The sequence below is a fragment of the Orycteropus afer genome, unplaced genomic scaffold (genome assembly GCF_000298275.1).
Source record: "Orycteropus afer afer isolate SDZICR_OR568_19922 unplaced genomic scaffold, OryAfe1.0 scaffold00092, whole genome shotgun sequence".
In the NCBI taxonomy this organism is placed as follows: Eukaryota; Metazoa; Chordata; class Mammalia; order Tubulidentata; family Orycteropodidae; genus Orycteropus; species Orycteropus afer.
In genome coordinates this window covers 6,752,508-6,778,009 of record NW_006921679.1, presented here as the reverse complement: position 1 = coordinate 6,778,009, position 25,502 = coordinate 6,752,508, and the positions used below count along the sequence as shown (strand labels likewise).

The following is a 25,502-nucleotide window of genomic DNA, read 5'->3' as shown; positions in this document are numbered from 1 at the left end:
GCCAAATGATGAGCTTAGTTAGGAATGACTATGGAATGCCCACCTGGAAACACCTGGCAGCAGCACTGGGGAGTGAGTGTGAATCTCAGAAGGCAGGCCAAGGCTGGAGGATCAGGCTTGGGAGGCGTTAGCTTGGAGCTAGCGTTGACCAGGCGCGTTTGCTAAGAGAATGAGGGGAAAATATGGACACACCCAGAGGAATACAGAAGCAAGACATGGCGGGGCATCGCCAGAGGCACAGATGGATCAGCCACTGTGGTTGGATATCTTCTAATTAGAACCATCTTTTTTCAAGTACCAGCAAAAAAGAAAATCGTAAACATATCGCTTTGTTTTCTGTTTCTACTACTGTAGTGACAACAGGCCAATGCTCTGCTCATGTCTACTATTTTTGGGTTCTGTTGTGTGGTTGTGTCGAACATAACCATCATTTACAGAATGTTTATTTTGGATTTGTGTTCTGAGTTCCAAATGACAGACTAATATATTAACTTCTAGAATACTATTTCGATGGAATTTGAGGGCTTCCTGTGTTGAAATTGCTTGATTTTGACAGCAATTTCTTAGGCTGACTTTGCTGTTGTCATGTTTACACGAGCAAAGGAAAATAACCACTGAGTTACCAGTTGGGAGATGGAGTGTAACCAGTGGTAAACCCAGTTGTTTATATAGCATGCCCATCCCAGATCAGCTTTCAGGCAGACCTCTTCACCATGCAGGAGTAGGAGACGAAAGAAATGCCATGAACAAGTTCAGAGAGCTTTTCACAGTGCCATGATCATGTTTACTTTACCGTTGGTGTTTGGTTTTGTTTCATTTTGTAATGGTCCCCAAAATAAGGAAAATAAACAAAAGCACCCACCCTGAGAAAATAGCACTGTGTTACTCTATTCGAGTGTTAAGGCACTGGTTTATTACTACTAGAGTTTGTTTTCTTTCCTGGTCACTTGGTGGTTTTGAAGCCCTTTCTTCAAAATATGTAAGTAAGTATATGGTAGAGAAAGGAGCTCTGGTGGTGTAGTGGTGAAGGCATTTGGCTGTGGTAGTTAACGTTGTGTGTTACCTTGGCTGGGCCTGTCTGAGTGCCTGGACAGCTGGATGTAGTTACTCCTCATGGTGAGACCGGTAATCAACTCCATGGTGGAATCTACTGGAGCAGCTGAATAGCTGCCTTAGGGATGTGGTCTGTTTCCAGTATATGTTGTTGTTGTTGTTGTGTGCCGTCGAATCAGACCCAACTCATAGCGACCCCTCCTTGAGTTTCCCAGGCAGTATATCACTATGGAAGTAGATTGTCCCATCTTCCTTCCGCGGAGTGGCTGGTGGGTTTGAACGTCCAGCCTTCTGGTTAGCTGGAGGTTAGTCAAGTGCATTAGGCACTATGCTACCAGAGCTCCCAAATAGTATAAAGTAGAAATAATATAAGAAGTGTCAAGAAAGGTCTCTGAGCTTTTTGGCACGCTTGACACCTGCATGTAGCCGAGTCTTTGTTCAGCATCCTGCCATGTTGTCTACCGATCTTGGGACTCTTAATGGACTTGAATCAATGGCCTGCTGTGTGGTTTGGTAACATCGGAATTATGCCATTTTACCTGTCAACGCTGGGTTTGTCAGCCTCAACAGCCAGAAGCTACCTGAGTAAAGAGACGCCTCCAGCTTCAGTGGGCTGGGAGCAAGAGGCAGAGCTGAAGCCCAAGGTCGAGGGACTTTGACCCAGCCCCCAGAGCCTGGCACTTTGAACTTGGACTTGTAGCCTCCTAAACTATGAGAGAATAAACTCCTGGTTTGTTCAGACCACCCATTTGTGGTATTTTCTGTTAAAGCAGCACCAGAGGTAACCAAAACAGGCTGCTAATCAGAGACTCAGCAGTTCAAACCCACCAGCCGCTCTGCAGAGGAAAGATTGGGCACTCTGCTTCCATAAAGATTTACAGCCTTGGAAATCCAATGGGGGTCGCTGTGAGTCAGAATCAACTTGATGGCAGTGAGTTTGGTTTTTGAGCTTATGGATTGAGAAATATCTGTCGACATCTGGCCTGTCAGGATCAAGCGGATTAAATAAAATTTATGTTTTTATTTTGTTATCTTTAATATATATGTTTGTAATACTTTTTGTATGAGATTGCACAATTTTAGTTGGTATTAACATAAAATGTTATCACAGCTTATTGACCTACATGCTGTCAGGTACTGATCATTTTATTTTAAAAGCTTTCGCTGTAGAATCCTTGACAAAACCATATAAAGATAAGAAATAATTACCAAATGATTTCTACCAGCCATATTAAAATGATTATCAGATTTTTTTCTGATTGGCTCTTTTTGAAGTAAGGCTGGTAAAAGAAAGGATGACCACATGGGCATCTTTATAAAGAAACCTGACGACCACCTTTGACTCTGGTAGCATAGTGGCTAAAGCACTTGACTGCTAACCAGAAGGCTGGTGGTTCAAACCCACCAGCCACTCCTTGGAAGGAAAGTTGGGCAATCCTACTTCCGTAGTGATACTGCCTCGGAAACCCAAGGAGGGGTCGCTATGAGTCGGGGCCGACTCGACGGCACATAACAACAACAACAACAACAAATTCTTCCCTCACACTTGTTTGCAAGTCAGTATGAGAAATCACATAAAAAGTTCTTGCTGATCTGATAGAGCCTGCTAAGACCCCTGAGACTATGGCCCCTAACCACCCTTCAGGTATGGAACTGAACTCACTCCGTGGCTTCCAGCCGAACAACACACAGGCATATGGGGTGAACGTTTACATCAGGTAGATACACTGCTTGGAGAGATCAATCATGGGAGAACAGAAGGGCAGTGTTTGCACCAGGAGAGAGCTGGGAGTGGAGTGGTGGCAGGAGTGCCTGGGATGGAAGGACACAGGGAAGAGGTAACTACGGGGAGGAAGTGGGAAGAGAGCTGTTACATTGTAGGGAATTGCAGTCAATGTCATGAGACAAAATGTGTATGAACTGCTGCATGGAAAATGAATTTGCTCTGTAAACTTTCACCCAAATCACAATAAAAAAATTTTTAGAAAAAGAATCACATAAAAGGTCTTTACACGCGCGCACACACACACACACACACACGCCACTCCTTGGAAGGTTGGGCAATCTACTTCCGAGGTGATACCGCCTTGGAAACCCAAGGAGGGGTTGCTATGAGTCGGGTCCGACGTGACGGCACATAACAACAACATATATATATAGACAAAATAGTGTCTGTTACATAATAGGAGTGGAGCACCATGGTGGTAGTTCACCACACTCTCTTCAGATAGTATTCAATTTAAATTATTTGGTAAAAATCCTCATTCTTCATGTTTAATTTTTTCCTGGGGAAGAAGTGACATTTCTTCCCTTTCTGCCCCTGTTCCCCAACAAATGGAAGAAAACTCTTCTGTCAGATCAAGGCACTGCCAGTATCACACTAGCTTTGAATAGTCGATGTGGCTGTGCACATGTTAGATGAAACAGGACGGTATTTATTTTTGTTTTTCTTTATCTGAAATACAAAGACCATATGGTGCCTGTCTGGAAACACCTAAGTAGTTAATTGCATGTTAAATTCCTTTCCTCTTTGGCTGCATAAACAACCCAGGAAATATTTACCTTCTCTGTCATGCTGGGTTTATTTATGACTTTGTAACTAAAACACAGAAGTGTTATAAATTGAAGCTTTAATCTCATGATTGACTCATTTTCGAAAAATTTCTCTGGTTTCATTTGGTGGACAGCTGCAGCTCTTGATACCCTTTGTCAAGCATGAGGGTGTAACGTGACTCCGCGGCCTGGCTGACCGCGCAGGCCTTTGCGTCAAGTCACCCATTTTCATTTTCGTTTTGGCTGTCATGAATCGTGCCGCACGCTTTTTTTTGCCTATGAATTGATATAAACAAGATACACTGAAATACATCCAGAGTATCAGACTTCCTTTCTCTACCAGGCTGACTCTGTACTTTGGATGATGCATATGCGTCTTTTATAGGATGTCTATGCTTCTGCAAGTGTGTATGTGGTGGTCCTCTAAGGTAACTGGTGTTCTCACCTGTGCGGAATGTGAATAGGACACAGGGACCTCACTGTTCTTCATGGAGTAACAGGGACCCAGAGGGGCTTGTTATAAGGCCTTTTTAGCTGGACTTGTCACCAACAGGGACTCTAAGAGCACTTTACCATATAAGGAGAGCTTCAGTTGAGTGTTATTAGTTTTAAATTTTAATTATATTTTGAGTAAGTAATATATTGCTACAGGAGCCTTAGTGGTGTAGTGGTTAAGTGCTCGGCTGCTAACTGAAAGGTTGACGATTTGAACCCATCAGCCACTTGGGGGGTGAGATGTCTGCTTCTCTATTGACGAGTCTTTGAAGCCCTAGGGGGCAGTTCCACTCTGTAATCTAGGGGCGCTGTGAGTCAGAATTGACTCCATAGCAGTGGGTTTGGTTTGGGCTTTGCTTCTGTGAAGATTGACAGCCTTGGAAACCCTGTGGGGCAGTTCCACTCTGTCCTCAAGGGGCGCTGTGAGTCAGAACCAACTTGATAGTAGTTGGTATTATATTCACATGATTAAAAGTTCATGAGGTGTATCCAGTCATAGATTATTGTTATTACTGATGTTACAGGATTGTGTAATACACCCACAGCCGTACACAGGTTTGGCCGAGAATATCTCTGCATACGTATTTGTATATGCTCTAAATAAGTCCATGTATGTAGTAGAGCAAACAGAGGGCAAAGTTAAAAAAAAGCATCTTAGCTATAACTAAATACCTTGAGGCAATGAATCACTGGGCTTGAGGGCTTAGGGCACAGTCTCAGGAGATAGCTAAGTCTATTGGAGCAAAGACAATGTTCATGCACCAAAAATTGGCACAAATAGCTCACAAATACAGTATCCTACATGCCACTGTGGTGAGTAGTGACAGGGATATTGGAAGCCAGCAAGTGGCCATCTGAGATGTCACTACTGACCTCTTCTTGTCTGGAGCAAAGAGGAGTGAAGAAAATTAAAGAATATGGAAACAGTTGGTCCAGAGAACTCATGGACCACGTGAACCTCAGCCTCCACAACCCTGAGACCAGAAACATGGTGCCCGGCTACCACTATTGACTACTCTGAAAGGGATCAAAATGGAAGGTGCTGGATAGAGTGGGAGAAAAATGTGGGACAAAACTCAAAATCATAAAAAAGACCAGGCCAACTGGTCTGAGAGAGACTGGTGGAATCCCCTGGACAGTTGTCTTTGTCCCCTAAAGGGGCACCAAACTGGAACTGAACTCACCCCTGTGGCTCAGTCTTCAGGTAAATGACACACGGGCCTATGAGGTGGACTGTGTCAACAGGGAGGAGCGTCCTTAGAACATTCAACCATGCGAGGTCAGAAGAGCAGCATTTGCCCAGGGGTGAGGTAAAGCTCAGGAAGCAGGAAAGGATGGAAAAGAAGAGTGAATGCAAGCGGTTGACATAAGGAGGATGTGGGGAGGGTTCTTTACATTGTGGGGTTTGTAGTCTATGTCATGAAACAAAATGTGTGTGAATCGTTGAATGGAAAACCAATTTGCTCTGTACAGTTCCATCCAAATCACCATTAAAAGTTTGTAAAAATTCCTAAGGTGGAAAGGGGTTTACAGTGTCACGTTTCCTCCTAGTCCAGCCCCTGCTCCATGGTCCCGCTCTCTCCCTGGTGGCAACCAGTGCCCATGGTATCTGTACACTGGTGTAAAGATGGAATTAGCTCTGTTGAATGTAAAGATACATAAAACCTGCCATTCTTAGTAACTTCCTCCTCTCACTGTGTTTCCTGCCTTTCCTCCCAGTAGGCTGACTCCAGCCAGACTAATAAATCGGCCCCTAACAAGGATGCCTTTTCTGTTGTATGTCTCTCAAATGCACACTGCGGCCAGAGTGACCTTTTCCAAATACAAATTGGATTAGAGCACCCTTGTCCTTAAGGCTTCCATGGCTCCCTTGCTTCCCAAACTCTTAAGCAAGGACCAAATTCCTTGCCTTCCCCTCAGTTCCTGCATTCTGGCCCCTCTCACCTTCTCCCGTGAGTGCATTCCACTTCCTTTGGGACTTGTGTCCCTCCAACCTGGAGCCCTCTTCCCAGCTCCTCACTCTGCCTCAGTTTTAATGCCACTTCTCCAGACCGAGTCAAGTCCCACCCAGATACTCGGTGCCCAGAAGCCGTAACTCAAATGCCGAGTTGTTTAAATGTTAGTTGGCAATATGGAAGTCCAGTATTTCTGTTTCTTCACACGTTCCTGGCTCTCCAGGTAATGGCAGGGGTCAGAGTGCTGCTTCAGTTTTGTACTGAATTGGAGAAGCTTGGCCACATTCCAAGTCAGGTTATGTTGTAGGGTGAGAATCAAGTGGCGGTTAAGTGATGTACCTGTGGTGTCCCGGGCAGGATTTGGGTGCTGGTTGCCCAGCTTATGGACTGGAGATTTCTGTTATACCAGTTTATTATGTAATACATTCCAGAGGAAAAGAAAAGCAAAGACCAGAAAGATGTTTACTTGTGTTTTATTGAGTATGCAAAAGCATTGGACTGTGTGGATCATAACAAATTATGGGTCACGTTGTAAAGAATGGGCATTCCAGAACACTTCATTGTGATCATGAGGAACCTGCACATAGTGTATTTATTCCTTTTTTAGTATTATTCTAGCCAGTTGTCATTGGTACATCAGAAAGTTTCCTGTTTTTTAGCTTGTTGACTTTGTGCCTGGCACCCTGAATGGACACTAGGGTTTTTGTTACTTGGGTTGGAGGAGCTTTTCTAACATGTGGTCACAACATTTATAAATAGTGTTTTTACTGACCCTTTCCATTCACATGTTTCCGTTTGTCCTTGGCTGATTGACTGGCTTGGACTTTGAAAATCCTGTTAAGTGATAATGGAGAAAATGAGCATCCTTGTTTTGTTTCTGATTTTAATGGAATGCATCTGCTTTGACCTATGATTTGAAAAGAACTTTCACGTGTGTTTGAGGAAAGAGAACATTCCAGGACAAGGAGCGGTCCATTGAAACAACAAAGGCAGGACTCAGAACATTGTGTGTGGTAAACCAGTTGTCTTAGTTCTCTATGGCTGCTGTAACAGAAATAGCACCAGTGGGTGGCTTTAACAGACAGAAATTTATTTCCTCACAGTTTAGGAGGCTCAAAGTCCAGAGTCAGGGTGCTGGCTCTTTCTCTGTGTGGCTCTGGAGGAGGGACCTTGTCTCTTTTTAGCTTCTGCTCCTGGGAGGTCTTCATGTGGCTTGGCGTCTCTCTTTCCCCATCTCTGCGTGCTCCATTGCTCGTTTGATCTCTTTTATATCTCAAGAGAGATTGACTTACAACAACAGCCTACCATATCTCATTAACATAACAAAGAAAACTGAGTCCCAAATGGGATTATAACCACAGGCATAGGCATTAGGATTCACAGCACTTATTTTGGCGGGGGCACGATTAGATCATAACACTAGTTATACAGCGTTGAGGCTGCCTGTCCGGGGAGTCACACCAGGAGTGGGGAAGGCTCATCTGAGGAGGCTACAGCTAACTGGATGTGGTTGTTGATACAGGCAAAAGGTGGAGTCGTGATTTAGAGTACGGGGCTCCGGAACCAGATGACCAAAGTGGAATCTTACACGTTGTCAGAATAATAAATGATGTAGAATTTGAAAGGGGGCTTAAAGGGTAAAATCGTGTGTGGGGAAGAGAATTCCATCCATTACTTGTAGGATGGGTCCGGATATGAGAAGCAAATTAATAAGCCCAAACTGTTGGGATCGATCTGCAAGTTCATTCTGCCCTCAGTGAGTTCTGACTGCACTCTGTGCCCCCAGGACAGTGGTTGGCCAGACCCCAAGGAGCTCCGTAATGGCGCTGGGCTAGTTATTTGAGAACTGTTGTGGCGGATTTGTCCTTTTCTCACTTCCTTGCAGGGCCACACGTGGTTATTAATGTGCTGGGAGAGTTTATGTTGGTGTCTTTTACACATCTCGATTTATAATGTATATGTTCAATAATTGTAAGCAAGAGCCCCAGTGAGGTGCTTTTCTTTCATATACATTATCTCAGATTCCTGACTTAGTGATGATGTCATCATTCTTTGACCATGTGTGTGTGTTTCTGCATCTCAGGGAAGCTTTGAAATACTTGCTGATTTATGGAGAGTGAAAAGTGAACCCAACTTTCTCAGAGCATTTAGAAAAACGCCGACACTGAGGGGCTAACCTCAAACAATATTTGAAATGATTTACACAGTTGCAGCAAGAACTTTTTCCCACCCAGGCCAAGTGCAATCTAAACAACCCTTTCTCAGTGCTAAGTCTTTGAAATGAAAACAGAGTATGCGATAAATCAGAAGACAGCTTACCTTTTCTAAACTTGTAAGGAGCTCTGGTGGTGCAATGGGGAAGGCATTTTGCTGCTAACCAAAAAGTCAGTAGTTCGAACCCGCCAGCCACTCCACAGAAGGAAAATGAGGTGGTCCGTTTTGATAAAGCTTTTTGGAAACTCAGTGGAGGTTGTTATGAGTCAGAATCGACTTGATGGCAGTGAGTTTGATTTGGTTTGGTTGGTAGCTCATTTTCCCTCTTAAAATCTTCCACGTCCTCTAAAAAGTTGAACCAATTCTCTATTGAATTAAAATTAAAATGAATAAAGAAATGCATAACAAGATTTTAGAAAATAATATGCTGCCACAGCTTAGTTTGGAAAAGTACAGGATTGGAAGAAAGAATAATTCTAGATGCCATTGGGCTGGCCTGTCTGAAATAAGAGAATTCATCTATAAGCTGCCTGGTTGAGGCAGTGGGTAACGAACACCCTCAGTGTGGTGGGGTAATTTTAAGCAAGCCTTTCAGCATGGATCCTAGGAATCAACAGTACACTTCCGTCTGAATTAGTTTTTAACAAAGCTTTATTTGGAAAGTTTCACATTCAAACTTTGCAAAAGTAGTTCTTGAGTCCCTGTCACACAGCTTCCACAATGCTAATATCACATAGTCATAGCACGTTCTCAAACCCAGGAAAATAACATTGGTGCAGTGCTGTTAACTCCATAGTCAGACTTACTTTTAAACCCTGTTTGCATTCTGGTAACTTCTGAAACTCACTCTCTTTGATTTTCTAAGATGATACATCTCAGAATGATTGGATAACATGGGTTTATGAGCTTTATCTGCCACCTTCAACTCCTTTTGTTCTGTTCAGACAAGAGCAGATCTCATGAGCATCCTAAAGACAGGCCCAGGAGCAGTTTGCCCCTTGTTCGTTCTGATTGTGACCACTTTACAAAGCACTGATATTTTTTCGTGTTAGAAGTGGAAAGCCACAGAGGCCATTTCTCCCACCGTGGTCTACTTGCTAAACAAAACACAAACCCTACAGGACAGAGTGGAACTGCCCCACAGGGTTTCCAAGGCTGTCAGTCTTTACAGAAGCAAAGCCCAAACCAAACCCACTGCCGTGGAGTCCATTCTGACTTACAGCGCCCCTAGAGGACAGAGTGGAACTGCCCCAGAGGGTTTCCAAGGCTGTCAGTATTTACAGAAGCAAAGCCCAAACCAAATCCACCACTCTGGAGCCTATTCCGACTCACAGTGCCCCTCGAGGACTGCCTAGACCCCTAGAACTGCCCCACAGGGTTTCTAAGGCTGTAAATCCTTATGAAAGCAGACGGCCACATCTTTCTCCCATGGAACGGCCAGTGGGTTCAAACCACTGACCATCAGTTTGCAGCTGACCATTTAACCACAGTGCTACCAGGACGCTGTGCCATTCCTCCAATCTACTTACCATTGAGTAAAATACAGTAGAAGCTGAAAGACTACCTATTGGATGCTTTTTTTTGTTGTTGTTGTTCGTTTTTGCCTATTGCTCTGTCCTTGGCTTCTTGCTGTACTTTAGTAATACTATATGTATATCTGTATGTGTGTCTGTCTATCCATCTATAATCTCCACTCTTGAACTGTTAACTCATTTGGCTTTCAAACATTTTTTTGACTAGACCCACAGTGAGAAATGCAGTCTTCGTTATGACCTATTATACATGTCTGTTCACATGCATGTGTAAGCCATCTCTGTGAAAACTGAAACAGAAGTGCCATAGGCTAAAAGTTATCCTAACAGTTTAACTGCTCTCCAGTGTTTTCTATTCTGTTGTTTTTCCCTTCTTCTTTTTCTTTTTTTGTAATGCTTGTCACAACCTCTGCTCTATTGATTCCACAAACCACTGTTACAAATTCTGACTTGCAGCTTGGAGAACACAATGTTAGTATATCCTGTCCCATGGTTTTGCTCATATTACCCTACCTTCCCAAGTCAATCATAAAACCTTGTTCGGAGTGAGGTTTTAGAACTAGATTAGTGGTTGCTGTTTTGGTTCTCTGGTGCTGCTCTAATAGAAATACCACAAACGGGTGGTCTTAAGAAACAGGGATTTATTCCCTTACAGTTTAGGAGGCTAGAAGTCTAAAGGCTAGGTGAAAACCCCTCGACTTTGGGCTTCAGCTCTGCCTCTTGCTCCTGCCCCACTGGAGCTGGAGGCATCTCTTAGCTCAGACAGTGCTGGCTGCTGAGGCTGACAAACCCAAGGTCGACAAGTACAATGGCATAGTCCCAAGATTACCAAACAACATGGCAGGCCACTAGTTCAAGTGCAGAAACAGTCCCAAGATCGGTAGGCAACATGGCAGGCTGCTGAATGAAGACTAGTCTAAATGCAGGTCCAAGCATGCCAAAAAGCCCAGAGACCTTTCTCAAAGCTGTCTTCTTATATACTAGAAGCAGACAACATCCCTAAGGCAGCTACTCAGCTGCTCACAGTAGATTCTGCCATGGAGTTGATTGGCAGTCTCATCATGGGGAGTAACTACATCCAGCTGACCGGCCATCCAAAACCAGGCCCAGCCAAGTTGGCATACAACTTAACTACACAGTTGCCATGAACTGTGGAGGGGAGGTATTTGGGGGTGAAGAAAATGTTTTGGAATCATTTAGTGGTGATGGTTACATAACCTTGTGAGTATATGAAAAACCACTAAATTATATAGTTCTTTTAAGAGTGATGTTTATGGTGTGTAAACTTTATCTCAATGTAAAAAATAAAAAGTCAGTACAGACACTAAGTATTGGAGTAGAGAAGGGGTGTGGCCTCCTTTCCTTTCCAAGAAGGAGGAAACTGAATCGCTGTCGAAGTTAGAGATCAGCTTACCTCTAATGGGTGTTCTGGCTGGGATTATGTGAAATAAGATTTAACTTAGTGTCATGGATTTAATTGAATCCCTCAAAAATATATGTTCGCTTGGCTGGGCCATGATTCTCATTGGTTTGGTCATTACATAAGGATGTAATCATCCCTCACAGTGTGATCTGATGTGATCAGCCAATCAGTTGTAAGGGGATACTCAGGTCACAGCCTTGATCTGATGTGAGGGGAGTTTCCCTGGGGTGTGGCTGGCTGCATCATCTTTGATCTTACAAGAGATAAAACGAGACAGAAGGGAGCAGAGAAGGAGGCACCTGACTAGCACTAAGAAGGAAGAACCAAGAGTGGAACATACCTTCTGGACCTGGATACCTGCGCTGAGACCCTCCTAGACCCAGGAAAATATTGATACCAAGACACATGTATCTCCAAGGAATAACAGAGATATTCCTTTTAGATGCTGAAAGGAGACAAGGATCTTCCTCTAGAGCCAGTAGCGACAGAAGGCCTTCCCCTAGAACCAATGTTCTGAATTCAGACTTCTAGCCTCTTAAACTGTGAGGAAATAATAATTTCTGTTTGTTAAAGCTATCTACTTGGAGTATTTTTGTTATAGTAGCACTAGATAAATAAGACACTTAGTAACCTGTAGAATTAGAAGGAAAACAATGCTGTCATTTCATTTCAACTTGACCTTAAACAAACTATCATTCACTGCCAACCCTTTTGATGATTATACCTTCAGACTTAGGAGATTTGAAAAAGAAAGCCAGTTGATAACTTCTATTACTATAACTAGGAGCTCTGGTAGCATAGTGCCTAAGGCACTTGCCTGCTAACCAGAAGGCTGGTGGTTCAAACCCACCAGCCATTCCTCGGAAGGAAGGTTGGACAATCTACTTCCATAGTGATACTGCCTCGGAAACCCAAGGAGGGGTCGCTATGAGTCAGGTCCGACTTGACGGCACATAACAACAACAACAACAACAACATTACTATAACTATGGATCTTAACAAATTATGGATGACACTGCCAAGAATGGGAATTCCAGAACACTTAATTGTGCTCATCAGGAACCTGTACAATAGACCAAGAAGCAGTCATTCATAAAAACAAGGGGATGCTACATGGTTTAAAATCAGGAAAGGTGTGTGTCAGGGTTGTATCCGAGGAGCTAGACTGTATGAAGAAGAACACAACCTCAGGATTGGAGGAAGACTCATTAACAACCTGTGATATGCAGATGACACAACCTTGCTTGTTTAAAGTGACTTGCAGCACTTACTGATGAAGATCAGAGACTGTAGTCTTCAGTGTGGATTACACTTCAACATAAAGAAAACAAAAGTTCTCACAACTAGACAACATCATGACAAATGGAGAAAAGATTGAAGTTGTCAAAGATTTCATTTTACTTGGTTCCGCAATCAGTGCCCATGGAAGCAGCAGTCAGGGAATCAAACAACATACTGTATTGGGCAGACCTTCCTCAAAAGAGTCAAGATGTCACTTTAAAGACTAAGGTGCACCTGACCAAGCCACACTGTTTTCAGCAGCCTCAAATATATGTGAGAACTGGACAGTGAATAAAGAAGACTGCAGAAGAACTTATGTGTTTGAGTTGTTGTGTTGGCGAAGAATATTGACTATGTCATGGACTGCTAGAATAATGAACTGATATGCCATGGAGGAAGGACAGCTGGAACAATCCTTAGAAGAAAAATGGCTAGACTTCATCTCATACTTTGGTTATGTTGTCAGAGTCCCTGGAGAAGGACATCAAGCTTGGTAAAGAAGAGGGTCAGTGAAAAAGGGGAAGGCCCTCAACGAGATGGACTGACCCAGTGGCTGTGACAATAGGCTTAAGCCCAGCAAGGATCTCGAGGATGGCCCAGGACCAGGTAGCGTTTCGTTCTGTTGTACACGGGGTCGCTATGAGTTGGAACTGACTTGGTGCCACTTAACAACAACAACAACACGGCTGTAACATTATAAACTAACACTAGTTGATACTATTTTTTATGCAAGTAGTTACAACAATACTCTGTTGTTAGGTGCCGTGAGTTGGCTGCGACTCATAGCAGACCAGGATGTTGCCGTGCCGCCCCGTCTTTAGGATGGTTGCTGTTAGAGTCCATTGTTGTGGGTTTTGCATTCCTCTAGCTCCTGGAATGTTGCCCTCATTTTCACTGATCCTTTACTTTACCAAACATGGTGTTTTTCTCTAATCATTGGTCTTTCCTGGTGATGTGGCCAAAGCAAGAGACCCAAACTCACCATCCCTGCTACTAAGGAGCGTTCTAGTTGTTCTTCTAGAATGGACTCATTCATTCTCCTGGCAGGCTATGATACATTCATCCTTCTCCTCCAACACCATAATTCAGATGCATCAGCTCGTCTTCGGTTTTCTTTGTTTGTTGTCCAGCTTTCGCATGCATGTGAGGCAACTGAAAAGACCGTGGCTTGGGTCAGGAGCACCCTTATTATTAAAATGACATCTTTGCTTTTGGAAACTATACAAAGGTCTTTTGCAACAGATTTGCCCAGTGCAGTTTGTGCTTTGATTTCTTACCTGCTGCCTCCATGGATGTTGATTGTTGATCTGAGTTCAGTAGCCACTCTCTTGGTAGCTTCCATTTTTTTTCCTCCTTTTATCATGATGTTTTTATTGGTTCAGTTGTGAGGATTTTTGTTTTCTTCAGGCTCAGGTGTAATGCATGCTATTGTCTTTGCGATTAATCAGTAAGTGCTTCAGGTCATCTTTGTTTTCAGTAACCAGGTCATCTGCATAGCTCTAGTTGCTACTACTTTATTTAATCAGTAATGGCAAATTGTAACTAATGGGGTTACTTTTAGCTAACGTTTTTGGTTTTGAATTCCAGTGATAGGTATGTGTAGTTGCCTAACTTTTTCATCTGTTTCAGCCATAACTACTGCAGTTTTCTTTTTTTTTAACCAGAAGTTGCTAAAATCTGTTGCCTCAGGGATTTTGGAGATTCTGCAGAAGAGACAGTGAGAGAGGATTGATGACATGTTGATAGAAAGCAAGCAGCTCTGCTAACTTCAGTGGCTGCACCATGTATTCTGTTTCTGTACACGATACAGGTAGCAACACGACCTGCAGATGACTCGTGACTGCAAGCCCTGGGCTGTGCTACAGAATGTGCAGCTGTTCAGTAAACTGCTGGAATGCCTTCGTGACATTATACAGGGGCTGGGAGGGAGTGATATATTCCTGCAGCTGAAGGGTTTTGTATCATCTTTATTAACTTAATTTCATCTTAGCCTTAGTGAGGCATAATTCCTAATTACACATGTCTACCTTTTGAAACTCATGAGCAATCTCAAGAAAAATTAATAGGATGTGCCTTTTTATATGATCTGGGGGGAATCTTTCACCATGAAAATTAGAAAATAAGTTTAGAAAGCATCTTATTCAACCCAAAGAAGTTGAATTAGTATCATGTAAAGTTACTTGGAAAGAGTCAATGGGTAAGAGCCATTTAAATGAAGATGTGTATGTCTAGACACACACACACACACACACATATAAATACAAACCTTGTTACCTTCAAGTCAGTTTGGACTCACAGTGACCCCTATAGGACAGAAGAGAACTGCCCCATGGAGTTGATGAGGCTGTAATCTTCTCACATATCTGTCTTAGAGGACGTACAGCTGGAATGCTCCTCAGAAGTGAGGGGGCCGGAGTTTGTTTCACATACTTTGGTAACGCCAGAGGGGAAGGATGTCATGCTAGTGAAAGTAGAGGGTCAGCGAGAAAGGGGAAGAACCTCAACGAGATGGACTGACACTGTGGAGGCATCGATGGTCATGGCGATGATTGTGAGGATGGCGTGGGACCGGGAACTGTTTCATTCTCTTGTGCACAAGGTTGCCATGAGTGTGAACCGACTCGATGACACCTAACAGCAGTCATTACGGGAGCAGACAGCCACATCTTTCTCTCCTGCAGGGCAGCTGGTGGGTTCAAATTACCCCCTTTCTGTTAGCAGCCAAGCCCTTAACCACTGTGCCACTAGGGCTCCTTGTGTAGATAAAATATTTAATAAATTGCAGGTATGAAATAATACATCTGTTAGGAAATAATTAATTCCTCTAAAAGCGTTGTATTCATTGCTAATCTCCCAGACATTCCTTGCCATCTAATTGATTTCAATTAAGGACAATTCTATAGGACAGTGCAGTTGCCCTTTAGAGTTTCCAAGGCTGTCATCTTTACAGAAGCAGACTCCCATGTCTTTCTCTCATGAAGCAACTGGGGAGTTGGATCTGCCGACCTTTTGGTTAGCAACGGAGTGCTTAACCTCTGTGCCACCAGGGCTCCCTCTCACATATATAAATGTTGCCCTAATCCTTTGCGTATTTAATAAAAGTTAATAAGAGTATTATTTTAATATCGTTTTGTCACTTTAGAAATTGAGAAACATATGCACCATATTTTTATGCAAATAATGCACATGTTACACGTTTTTAGCCAACCTTGCTCCAGCCCACCCCCATGAGGTACTTTCATAAGTGCACTATGCAAATTCTCTTTTTGTAGTAGGGAAAGTGAAGTATATGTGTGTGTGTGTGTGTGTGTATACAGATATATGTAGAGAGAGAAAGAGAGACCAACCTATGTAGATATCACTGTACCAAAAAGAATTGGTTGGTGTTCAGCCATTTAAGGAGATAGCATATGATCAAGAACTGATGGTATTGAAGGAAGGAAATGGTGAAAAGCAAGGCTCCAAGAATTGACGGAATACCCACTGAGATGTTTCAACAAATGGATGCAGCACTGGAAACACTCACTTGATTATGCCAAGAAATTTGGAAGACAGCTACCTGCCCAACTGACTGAAAGAGATCCATGTTTGTGCCCATCCCAAAGAAAGGTGATCCAACCGAATGTGGAAATTATTGAGCATTATTATTATCACACGCAAGTAAAATTTTGCTATGTTGTTGTTGTTGTTGTGTGCCGTCGAGTCGGACCCGACTCATAGCGATTCCTCCTTGGGTTTCTGAGGCAGTATCACTACGGAAGTAGATTGCCCCATCTTCCTTCCGAGGAGTGGCTGGTGGGTTTGAACCACCAGCCTTCTGGTTAGCAGTCAAGTGCCTTAGCCATTATGCTACCAGAGCTCCCTAGATTTTGCTATAGATAATTCAGAAACATTTGCAGTAGTACATTAACAGGGAACTGCCAGAAATTCAAGCTGAATTCAGAAGAGGGTATAGAACAAGAGATAACTGTTGCTGATGTCAGATGGATCTTGGCTGAAAGCAAAGAATACCAGAAAAATGTTTATCTGTGTTTTATTGACTATGCAAAGGCATTTGACTGTGTGGATCATAGCAAATTGTGGATAACATTGTGAAGAATGGGAATTCCAGAACACTTAATTGTGCTCATGAGGAACCTGTCCATAGAATGAGAGGCAGTCATTCGAACAGACAAAGAGATGCTGCATGGTTTTAAATCAGGAAAGATGTGCATCAGGGTTGTCTCCTTTCACCATACTTACTCATTCTGCATGCTGAGCAAGTAGTCCATGAGGCTGGACTAGGTGATGAAGAACACAGTGTCAGGATTGGAGGAAGACTCATTAACAACCTGCAATATGCAGATGGCACAACCTTGCTTTCAGAAAGATGACTTGAAGCACTTACTGATGAATATCAAAGACTACAGTCTTCAGTATGGGTTACACCTCAACATAAAACAAAAATTCTCACAACTGGACCAATAAGCAACATTATGATAAATGGAGAAAAGATTGAAGTTGTCAGGGATTTCATTTTACTTGGGCCCACAATCAATACCCCTGGAAATAGCAGTCAAGAAATCATATGACATTTTGCACTGGACAAATCTGCTGCAAAAGATCTCTTTAAAATGTTAAAGGGCAAAGATTATCACTTTGAATACAGGTGCACCAGTCCCAAGGCATGGCATTTTCCATAGCTTCATATGCATGTGAGAGCTAGACAGTGAATAAGGAAAACTGCAGAAGAATTGATGCTTTTGAATTGTGATATGTGAAAGAATATGGATGTACCATGGAGTGTTAGAGGAACAAACAAATCTGTCTTGGAAGAATTATAGCAGGAATGATCCTTAGAAGTGAGAATGGCCAGACTTTGTCTCTCATACATTGGTCATGTTGTCAGAAGGAACCAGTCCCTGGAGAAGGATAGCATCCTGGGTCAATGAAAAAGGGGATGACCCTCAACAAGATGGACCGACACAGTGGCTGCACCCGTGGGCTTAAACACGAGCACAATTGTGAGGATGGTGCGGAACTGGGCATGTTTCTCGTTCAGTTGTACTTAGGGTCGCTATGAGTGGAAACCAAGTCAACAACACCTAACAACAACGAAGTACATTTTTATATAGAGTCCCTATAGAGTATATATGGTCAGTAAATTAGTTTGTATTAATTATTTTTTACCCCTTCCTGTTGACAATGTTTAACTTTAGTGATTTTTGAAACTAGTTAGTTTTAGAAAGAGTAGAAAGAAAATTTGGACTTACATTTAAATTGTATCTAAATTACATTAATTTGTGTCTAAGTTTTCATGATTCATTTTGTCTTTTCTGTGAAACTTATTGAAGACACTGTGCTAGGGATAGGAGCTTTGGTGGCATAGTGGTTAAGGCATTTGGCTATTAACCAGAAGTTCAGCAATTCAAACCCACCAGCCGCTCTGTGAGAGGAAGACAAGGCAATCTCCTTCCATAAAGATTTACAGCCTTGGGAACCCAGTGAGGGTAGCTCTGAGTTGGAATTGATTCAGTGGCAGTGGGTTTGGTGTTTTTTCTGGTAAGCTAGGCATAAAATACACAGTGGCCCATGGAATCATCCCTGCTTGCAAAAATCTTAGATTCGCAACTGACTTACTCCAGTGAGTGCCAGGCACAGGCAAACTTTTATTATTTATTTTCTCTTAGTATTTATTCCCTTTGTTTTTAATAGAATTTGTTTAATTGAACATTTACATATGTTGTTTTTAAGAAAATAATTTGTTTTTGAGACCGTACACCGATTCTGCACTTCAGTGACATCGATAATGTTCTTTGAGTTGTGCCACCATTCTCCTCTTCTTTCTGAGTAGCTTCTCCCCCATTAACATAAACTCACCACCTCATAATGTTCCCATCTAGTCTTCCGAGTTGCCCTTGTCAGTTTGAACCTATATGGATAGACCTTACAAAAAGCATCATGTTCAAGGCAGACATCCTTTACATTTTAAGCTAAACTGTTGTTTGGTTGGAAGAAGACTTCAGGGGATATTTATGGTTTAAGGTTTAAAGATTGTCTTAGAGCTATAGTTTCAGGAGTTCATCTAGCTTCCATGGTTCCAGAAAGACTGGATTCCATGAAAATTTGAAATTGTGCTCTGTGTCTTACCCCTTTTGGTTAGGATTCTTGTACAGAATCTTTGATCAAAACATTCAGTAACACTAGCCAGGTACCATCTGGTTGTTCTGGTCTTATGGCAGAGGAGGCAGTTGTTCATGGAGACAGTTAGCCATGCATTCCATTTCCTTCTATTTCTAACTCTTCTTTCTTTGTTGCTCCAGGAGTATAGAGAGCAATTGCTGTGCCTTGGATGTTGCTTGTCAGCTTTTAAGACCCCAGGTGGTATGCCATGAACTAGGAGGTAGAATAGAAACACTAAACACATTATGGTATTAAAACTTTGGTTGTGTTGTCGGAAGGGACCATTGCCTAGAGAAGGACATCATGCTTGGTAAAGTGGAGGGTCAATGGAAAAGGGGAAGACCCTCAACGAGATGGATTGATACAGTGGCTGCAACGATGGGCTCAGGTATAGCAAGGATTGTGAGGCTGGTGCAGGACCGTGCAGTGTTTCATTCTGTTGTATACAGGGTCACTATGAGTCAGAGCTGACTCAATGGCACTTAACAATAGCTGACAACAAAACACATTATCAGGCCAACTAATTGGGATGTTGCATGAAACTGTCACCCTAAACCTCAAACCACATGTAAAAATGGCATGGTGGCAGCATCATCTGACTTCCTCTAACTTCACGGGGGGAAGAGAGAGTTACCATCAGCATCAGCCCAAAACAGATTCCTATGAAGCAGAGGTCAGACACCTCTCTCTCCGGCCTCTTCACCAATTCTGATACCAGCTGTCCCTTGCACAGTACTCTCTGCTTCTCTTCTGGGCTCATTGATTCCTTACAATGGCCCCAGAGAACTCACTGACAGTACTCATGATGATGGATGGAGTTTATTAGAGAAGTAATAGGTTACAATTTAGGATCAGAAAAGACTCAAGATATAATTCCTCAGTCAGGACAACTCCTTAGCTGAGCCCACAGGAGGCCTCTTCCTGGCCCTTGGCCTCTCAGCCCCTGGTGTCTTGACTCCTCAGTCCTCTTAGGCTAGCCTGGCAATCTCTTCCTATTGAATTAATTGTAATGATCGCAGAGAACTCATGGAAACAACATAACCACAACAACAACTTTAAAAACAGAGAAGGATATATGCAAAGCATATAAACAACACTCAACATACACAAAGGGCAGAGTTCAGGAGATTCCCAGACAGGATTTCAGAGTCTAAAAGGAGACCTGCTTACCCTTCCCAAAAAACAGTGCTCATTGTCACCCATCAGGAAACTTATACAGAAGAAACTTAATGAAGTCACTTGGCAGGCTTGGCTGTTGGTCACTCTTCTCAGCTCTTAGCTGGGTTTGGGTCTTTATAGTCTGATGCCACCATGTGGCTCACTGTCTCCAGTTCTTTTGGTATCATAATAGTAAATGTCACCATCACACTTTACTTGATCTGGGAGGGTCATAGCGCTGGTCCCTTTGTCCAAAGGACATGTCTCTGTCCTGGCTCTGGTCACTCAGGAAGCCGCAACTGAGTCTCTGATACTAGAAAATAGAGTTGAATGAAAATGAAAGCACAACATACCAAAACCTACTGGAGGCGATGTTGTTGTTGTTGTGTACCCTCAAGTCATTTCTGACTCGTAGCAAACCCCTGAGACAGAATACAACTGCCCCGTAAGGCTGCCTAGGCTGTCATTTTTGTGGGAGCATATTGCTGTCTTTTCCCACAGAGTGACTGGTAGATTCAAATTGCCGACCTTTCAGTTAGCAGCTGAATGCTTAGCCATCACGCTACCAGGGTTCATTAGTGAAAGCAGTTCTCAGAGGGAATTTTATAACTACATATGCCTACATTGAGAAAGAAGAAAAATCTCAAGTCAATAACCTAACTCTACACATTAGGGAATTAATTATAAAGGAGACACAAACTAAGCCAGAGACGCCAAAAAGAAGCAAATAGCAAAGATTAGTATAGAAATATATGAAATGGAGAATTAAAAAAAAAAAAACAGAATCAGCAAAACCATAAGTTGGTTCTTTGAAAAGATCAATAAATCTTTAACTAAACTGACAAGGAGAAAGGAGAGAGCATGCACATAACTAAAGTCAGAAATGAAAGAGGTGACAGTGCTACTGACCCTTTACAAAGAAGAAGGTAAGAGATTACTATGAGCAACTGCATGCCAGAAAGATTAGATGCCCCTCAATGAAATGGACAAATTCCTAGAAACATCCAACAAGAACATACAAGATACCCAAATTAACTCATTCATACACACACACACACACACACAGAAAAGCTCTGGGGGTGTGGTACCTAAGGCATTTGACTTTGACTGCTAACCAGAAGGCTGGTGGTTCAAACCCACCAGCCATTCCTTGGAAGGAAGATTGGGCAATATACTCCCATAGAGATACCTCCTCGGAAACCCAAGGGGGGGTTGCTATGAATCAAATGGACTTGACCGCAGTGAGTTTTTTTTTGTGTGTGTGTGTGTGCATACTTGGCAGTGACATATGTGACAAGGGACTTATCTCTAAAATTTATAAAAAACTTGAACACCTCAACATCAAAAAGTCAATCCAATTAAAAAATGGGCAAAAGACATGAACAGACACTTCAACAAAGAAGATACTCAGGCAGCCAACAAACATATTAAGAAATGCTCACAATCATTAGCCATTAGAGAGATGACAATCAGAGCAATGAGATATCATCTCACCCCAGCACTAACAGCAAAGTTCAACAAGACAGAAAACAACAAATGCGGGCTATGGTGTGGAATGATTGGAACTCTCATCTACTGCTTGTATGAATGTAAAATGGTATGACCACTGTGGAAAATGGTATGGTGCTTCCTTAAAAAGTTGGAAATACAAGTACCATTTGATCCAGCAATCCCACTACTAGGAATATATCCAAAAGAGGGGAGCTTCATGACATGAATAGATGTATGCGCACCCATGTTCATTTCAGCGCTATTCACAGTGCAAGGAGATGGAAACAATCAAAGTGCCCATCAACAGGTGAATGGCTAGCCAAACTGTGGTCTGTACACGCAATGGGATATTATATAACATTAAAGAATGAAGAGTCTGTGAATCACCTCATAACATAGATGAACTTGGGGAACATTATGCTGAGTGAAATAAGTCAGTGGCAGGATAAATATTGTATGAGTCCATTAATATAAAATGCCAAGGAAAGATTTACATAACGAAGGAAATTTTCTTTGTTGATTATGGGATGGGATGAGAGGGGAGGGAAAATCACTGACTAGTTAAGAGATGTGTTGATTTGGGTGAAGGGAAAGGCAATATAGCAGAAGTGTGAGACCAGCACAGTATCACTAAGGAAAAGGTAGACACGGAGAGGTACACAAGAGGTACAGACAACAAGGGTAAACACTATTGTATGCACAGTAGTGCAGTCAGTCATGACAAACACTGATCTCTAGGTGGGTACATAGGTAGACGGGCAAGAGAATCAGATATGGGTAGGCAAACAGGAATAGACCCATCACCATGCATAGGTCTAATAGAAAATATTCCTATGTATGTATTTGTGTGTGCTATAAAAATGTCCATGTTGGCACAACATAGTCCACAAAAACAACCATTATTGGTCTGATAGAGACTGGTGAAAACTCTTGAGACTACGGCCCCCAGTTACTCTTTGTACCTGGAAATAGACTCACCCCAGTGGCTCAACCCTCAGCCAAACAATACACAGGCCTATGAGCTGAACAGCTATGCTAGAGAGAGGCCCTCCTTAGAACAGTCAACCCTGAGAGATCAGAAGGGCAGCATTGGTGCAGGGGGAAAGCTAGGCAGGCAGGAACGCGTAGGTGAGAAGGACACGGGGAAGGATAGCCACAGGAAGAAGGTAGGAGGAGAGCTGGTATGTTGTAGAGATTGTAATCAGCGTCGTGAAACAAAACATGTATGCACTGTTGAATGTAAATCAAACCTGCTTTGTGAAATTGCACCCTAATCACAGTAAAAAGTAAAAAAAAAAAAAAAATGCAATAGACCTATAACAGGTGAAATGATTGAATCAGTAATCAAAAAACTTCCATCAAAAAAGTCCATGATCAGATGGCTTCACTGGGGAATCATACCAACCATTTAAAAGAAATTAATACCAATCTTGCGCAAACTTTTCCAAAAAGTTGAAGAGGAGGGAAAACTCCCTAATTCATTCCATGAGGCCAGCATTGCCTTGACACCAAAGCCAGACAAAGACTCCTCAGGAAAAGAAAACTCTAGACCAATATCCCTTATGAATATAGATGCAAAAATTTTCCTCAAAATATTAGCAACAGCATATTAAAAGGATTATAAACCATGACTTAATGGAATTTATTTCCAGCAATGGAAGCGTGGTTCATCATAAGAAAATCAATCAATGTAATGCACTGCATTAAAAGAATAAAGGAAAAGAACCACATGATAATCTCAGTTGATGCAAAGAAGGCATTTGGCAAAATCCAACACCCTTTCATAGAAAAAGCACTCAGCAAACTAGGAATAGAAGGAAAATTCTCCAACATGCTAAAAGGCATTTGTGACAGACCCCCAGCTAGTATCATACTCAATGGCCAAAGACTGAAAACTGGCGCCCTATGATCAGAAGCAATGCAAGGATGCCTGATTTCACCGCTGCCATTCAACATTATACTGGAAGTTCTAGCCAGAGCAATTAGGCAAGAAAAATTTTTAAAAAGCATCCAAATTGGCAAAAAAGAAGTAAAACTATCTCAGTATCAGAGCTACTAAGTGAATTCAGCCAAGTGTTAGGGTACAAAATAAACATACAAGAGTCAGTTGCATTTTTATGCACCAGCAAGGAACAAACTGAAAAAAAAAAAAAAAAAAAAGAACAATTCCATTTACAATAGCATCTAAAAGAGTATAATCTCTAGGAATAAATGTAACAAGGTGAGTGGAAGACTTACTCACTGAAAACTTTAAAACATTGCTGAAAGAAATCATAGTGCCTAAGGCATTTGAGTGCTAGCCAGAAGGCTGGTGATTCAAGCCCACCAACCACTCCTTGGAAGGAAGACTGGGCAATCTACTTCTGTAGTGATACCACCTCAGAAATCCAAGGAGGGGTTGTTATGAGTCGGAACCAACTCAACAGCAGTGAGTTTGGTTTTGGTTTTCAAATAAATGGAAAGACACCCTGTATTCATGGATTGGAAGACTTAATATTGTTAAGGTGTCAATATTACAAAGTGAGCTATGGATTTAGTGTAATTCCTATCAAAATCCCAACAAGTTTTTTTTTTTTTTCCGCCCCCCCAGAAATGGAAAAGTCAGTCTCAAGTTCATATGGAATTGTAGGAGGCCATGAATATCCAAAACAATCTTGAAAAAGAAAAACCAGGAGGACTCACATTTCCCAATTTTCAAAACTACTGTAAAGTTAGGAGCTCTGGTGGTGTAGTGTCTAAGGCATTTGACTGCTAACCAGAAGGCTGGTGGTTCAAACCCACCAGCCATTCCTCAGAAGGAAGATTGAGCAATCTACTTCCATAGAGATACTGCCTCGGAAACTATGAGTCAGATTCGACTTGACGGCAGTAAGTTTGGATTTTTTGGTTTACTATAGGAAGGTTGGGCATTCCTACTTCCGTAGTGATACTGCCTCGGAAACCCAAGGAGGGGTCGCTATGAGTCAGGGCCGACTCAATGGCAAATAAAACAATAAAGTTATAAAACTTTATATTGTGATACTGATTTATGGATAGACATGTCAACCAAAGGAATAGAATTGAGAGCCCAGAATAAACTCATGTATCTGTGCCCCATTGATTTTCGACTAGAGTGCCGCGACCATTCAATGAGGGAAAGAATAGTCTCCTCCACATGTGATGCTCAGACAAGTGGATCTCCATGTGCAAAAGTATGAAGTTGGAGCCATACCTCATATCCTATACAAAAGTTAAATCCAAATGGATCAATCACGTAAATTAAAGAAAGAAAACCATAACAATCTTAGAGGAAAACATAGGGGCAAAACTTTAAAACCTTGTTTTTGGACAGTGGATTCTAAAATATGACACCAAAAGGGCAAGCAACAATAACAAAAATAGATAAGTTGAATGTTACTAGAACTAAAAATATGTGTGTATCAAAGGACTTTGTAAAGAAAATGAAGAGACAAGATACAGAATGGGAGAACCTTATATTTGATAAGGATTTAATATCCAGAATACAATCAACCCTCCGTAACCATGGGTTCTGCATCTACATATTCAATCAACTGTGGATCAAAAATATTTGAGAAAAAAAATTCCAGAAAGTAAAACTTGAATATGCCAACTGCTGAGGTCTATGCTGAAGCCACATGAAGGAAGTAATGTGTAGACGTACCCTGCTGTAGCCTCCTGCCATGTCAGGGATCCTCAGTCTCTATCCAGGGATCATTCTTGAGCATTATTCTCCTCATATCTTGTATGTTCACTACTTATGTGCACCCTTTGTTTCTATGAAAAATGACCCCTAAAAAGCAATTCAGTGGTCAGCGCAATCCCTTAAATGCGAAGAGGGAGTGTAAAGTGTTATTTATATAGAATTTACATTGTATTAGGTGTTGTAAGAAATCTAGAGATGGAGACTTCCGGTGAAATGGAGGAATAGGCAGTCAAGTGACACAGACCATCTTCAACAAAGAAAAGAAAAACCAATTGACAGAGATACAGAAGATAATCCTGGAGCCCTGAGCTTTGAAAGGAACTATACAGAAGTAGATTAAGCACCAACTAGTGGAAAAACTTAAACAAAAACAGTGAGTACAGAGATGGTCGGAGCTGTGGACTGTCAGCTACTCTGATGGGACCAACAGCCTGAATATTTCCAAGTGGTGTTGGGACCTGAGAATTGACCTAAAGATCAGC

General features: G+C 42.1%; 1 protein-coding gene across 1 annotated transcript in view; it reads left to right on the top strand.

Annotated features, from left to right (window-relative positions):
* LOC103198371 (mitochondrial intermediate peptidase) overlaps positions 1 to 25,502 on the top strand; it is a 243,887-nt gene that overhangs the window by 196,862 nt on the left and 21,523 nt on the right. The window lies entirely within an intron of this gene.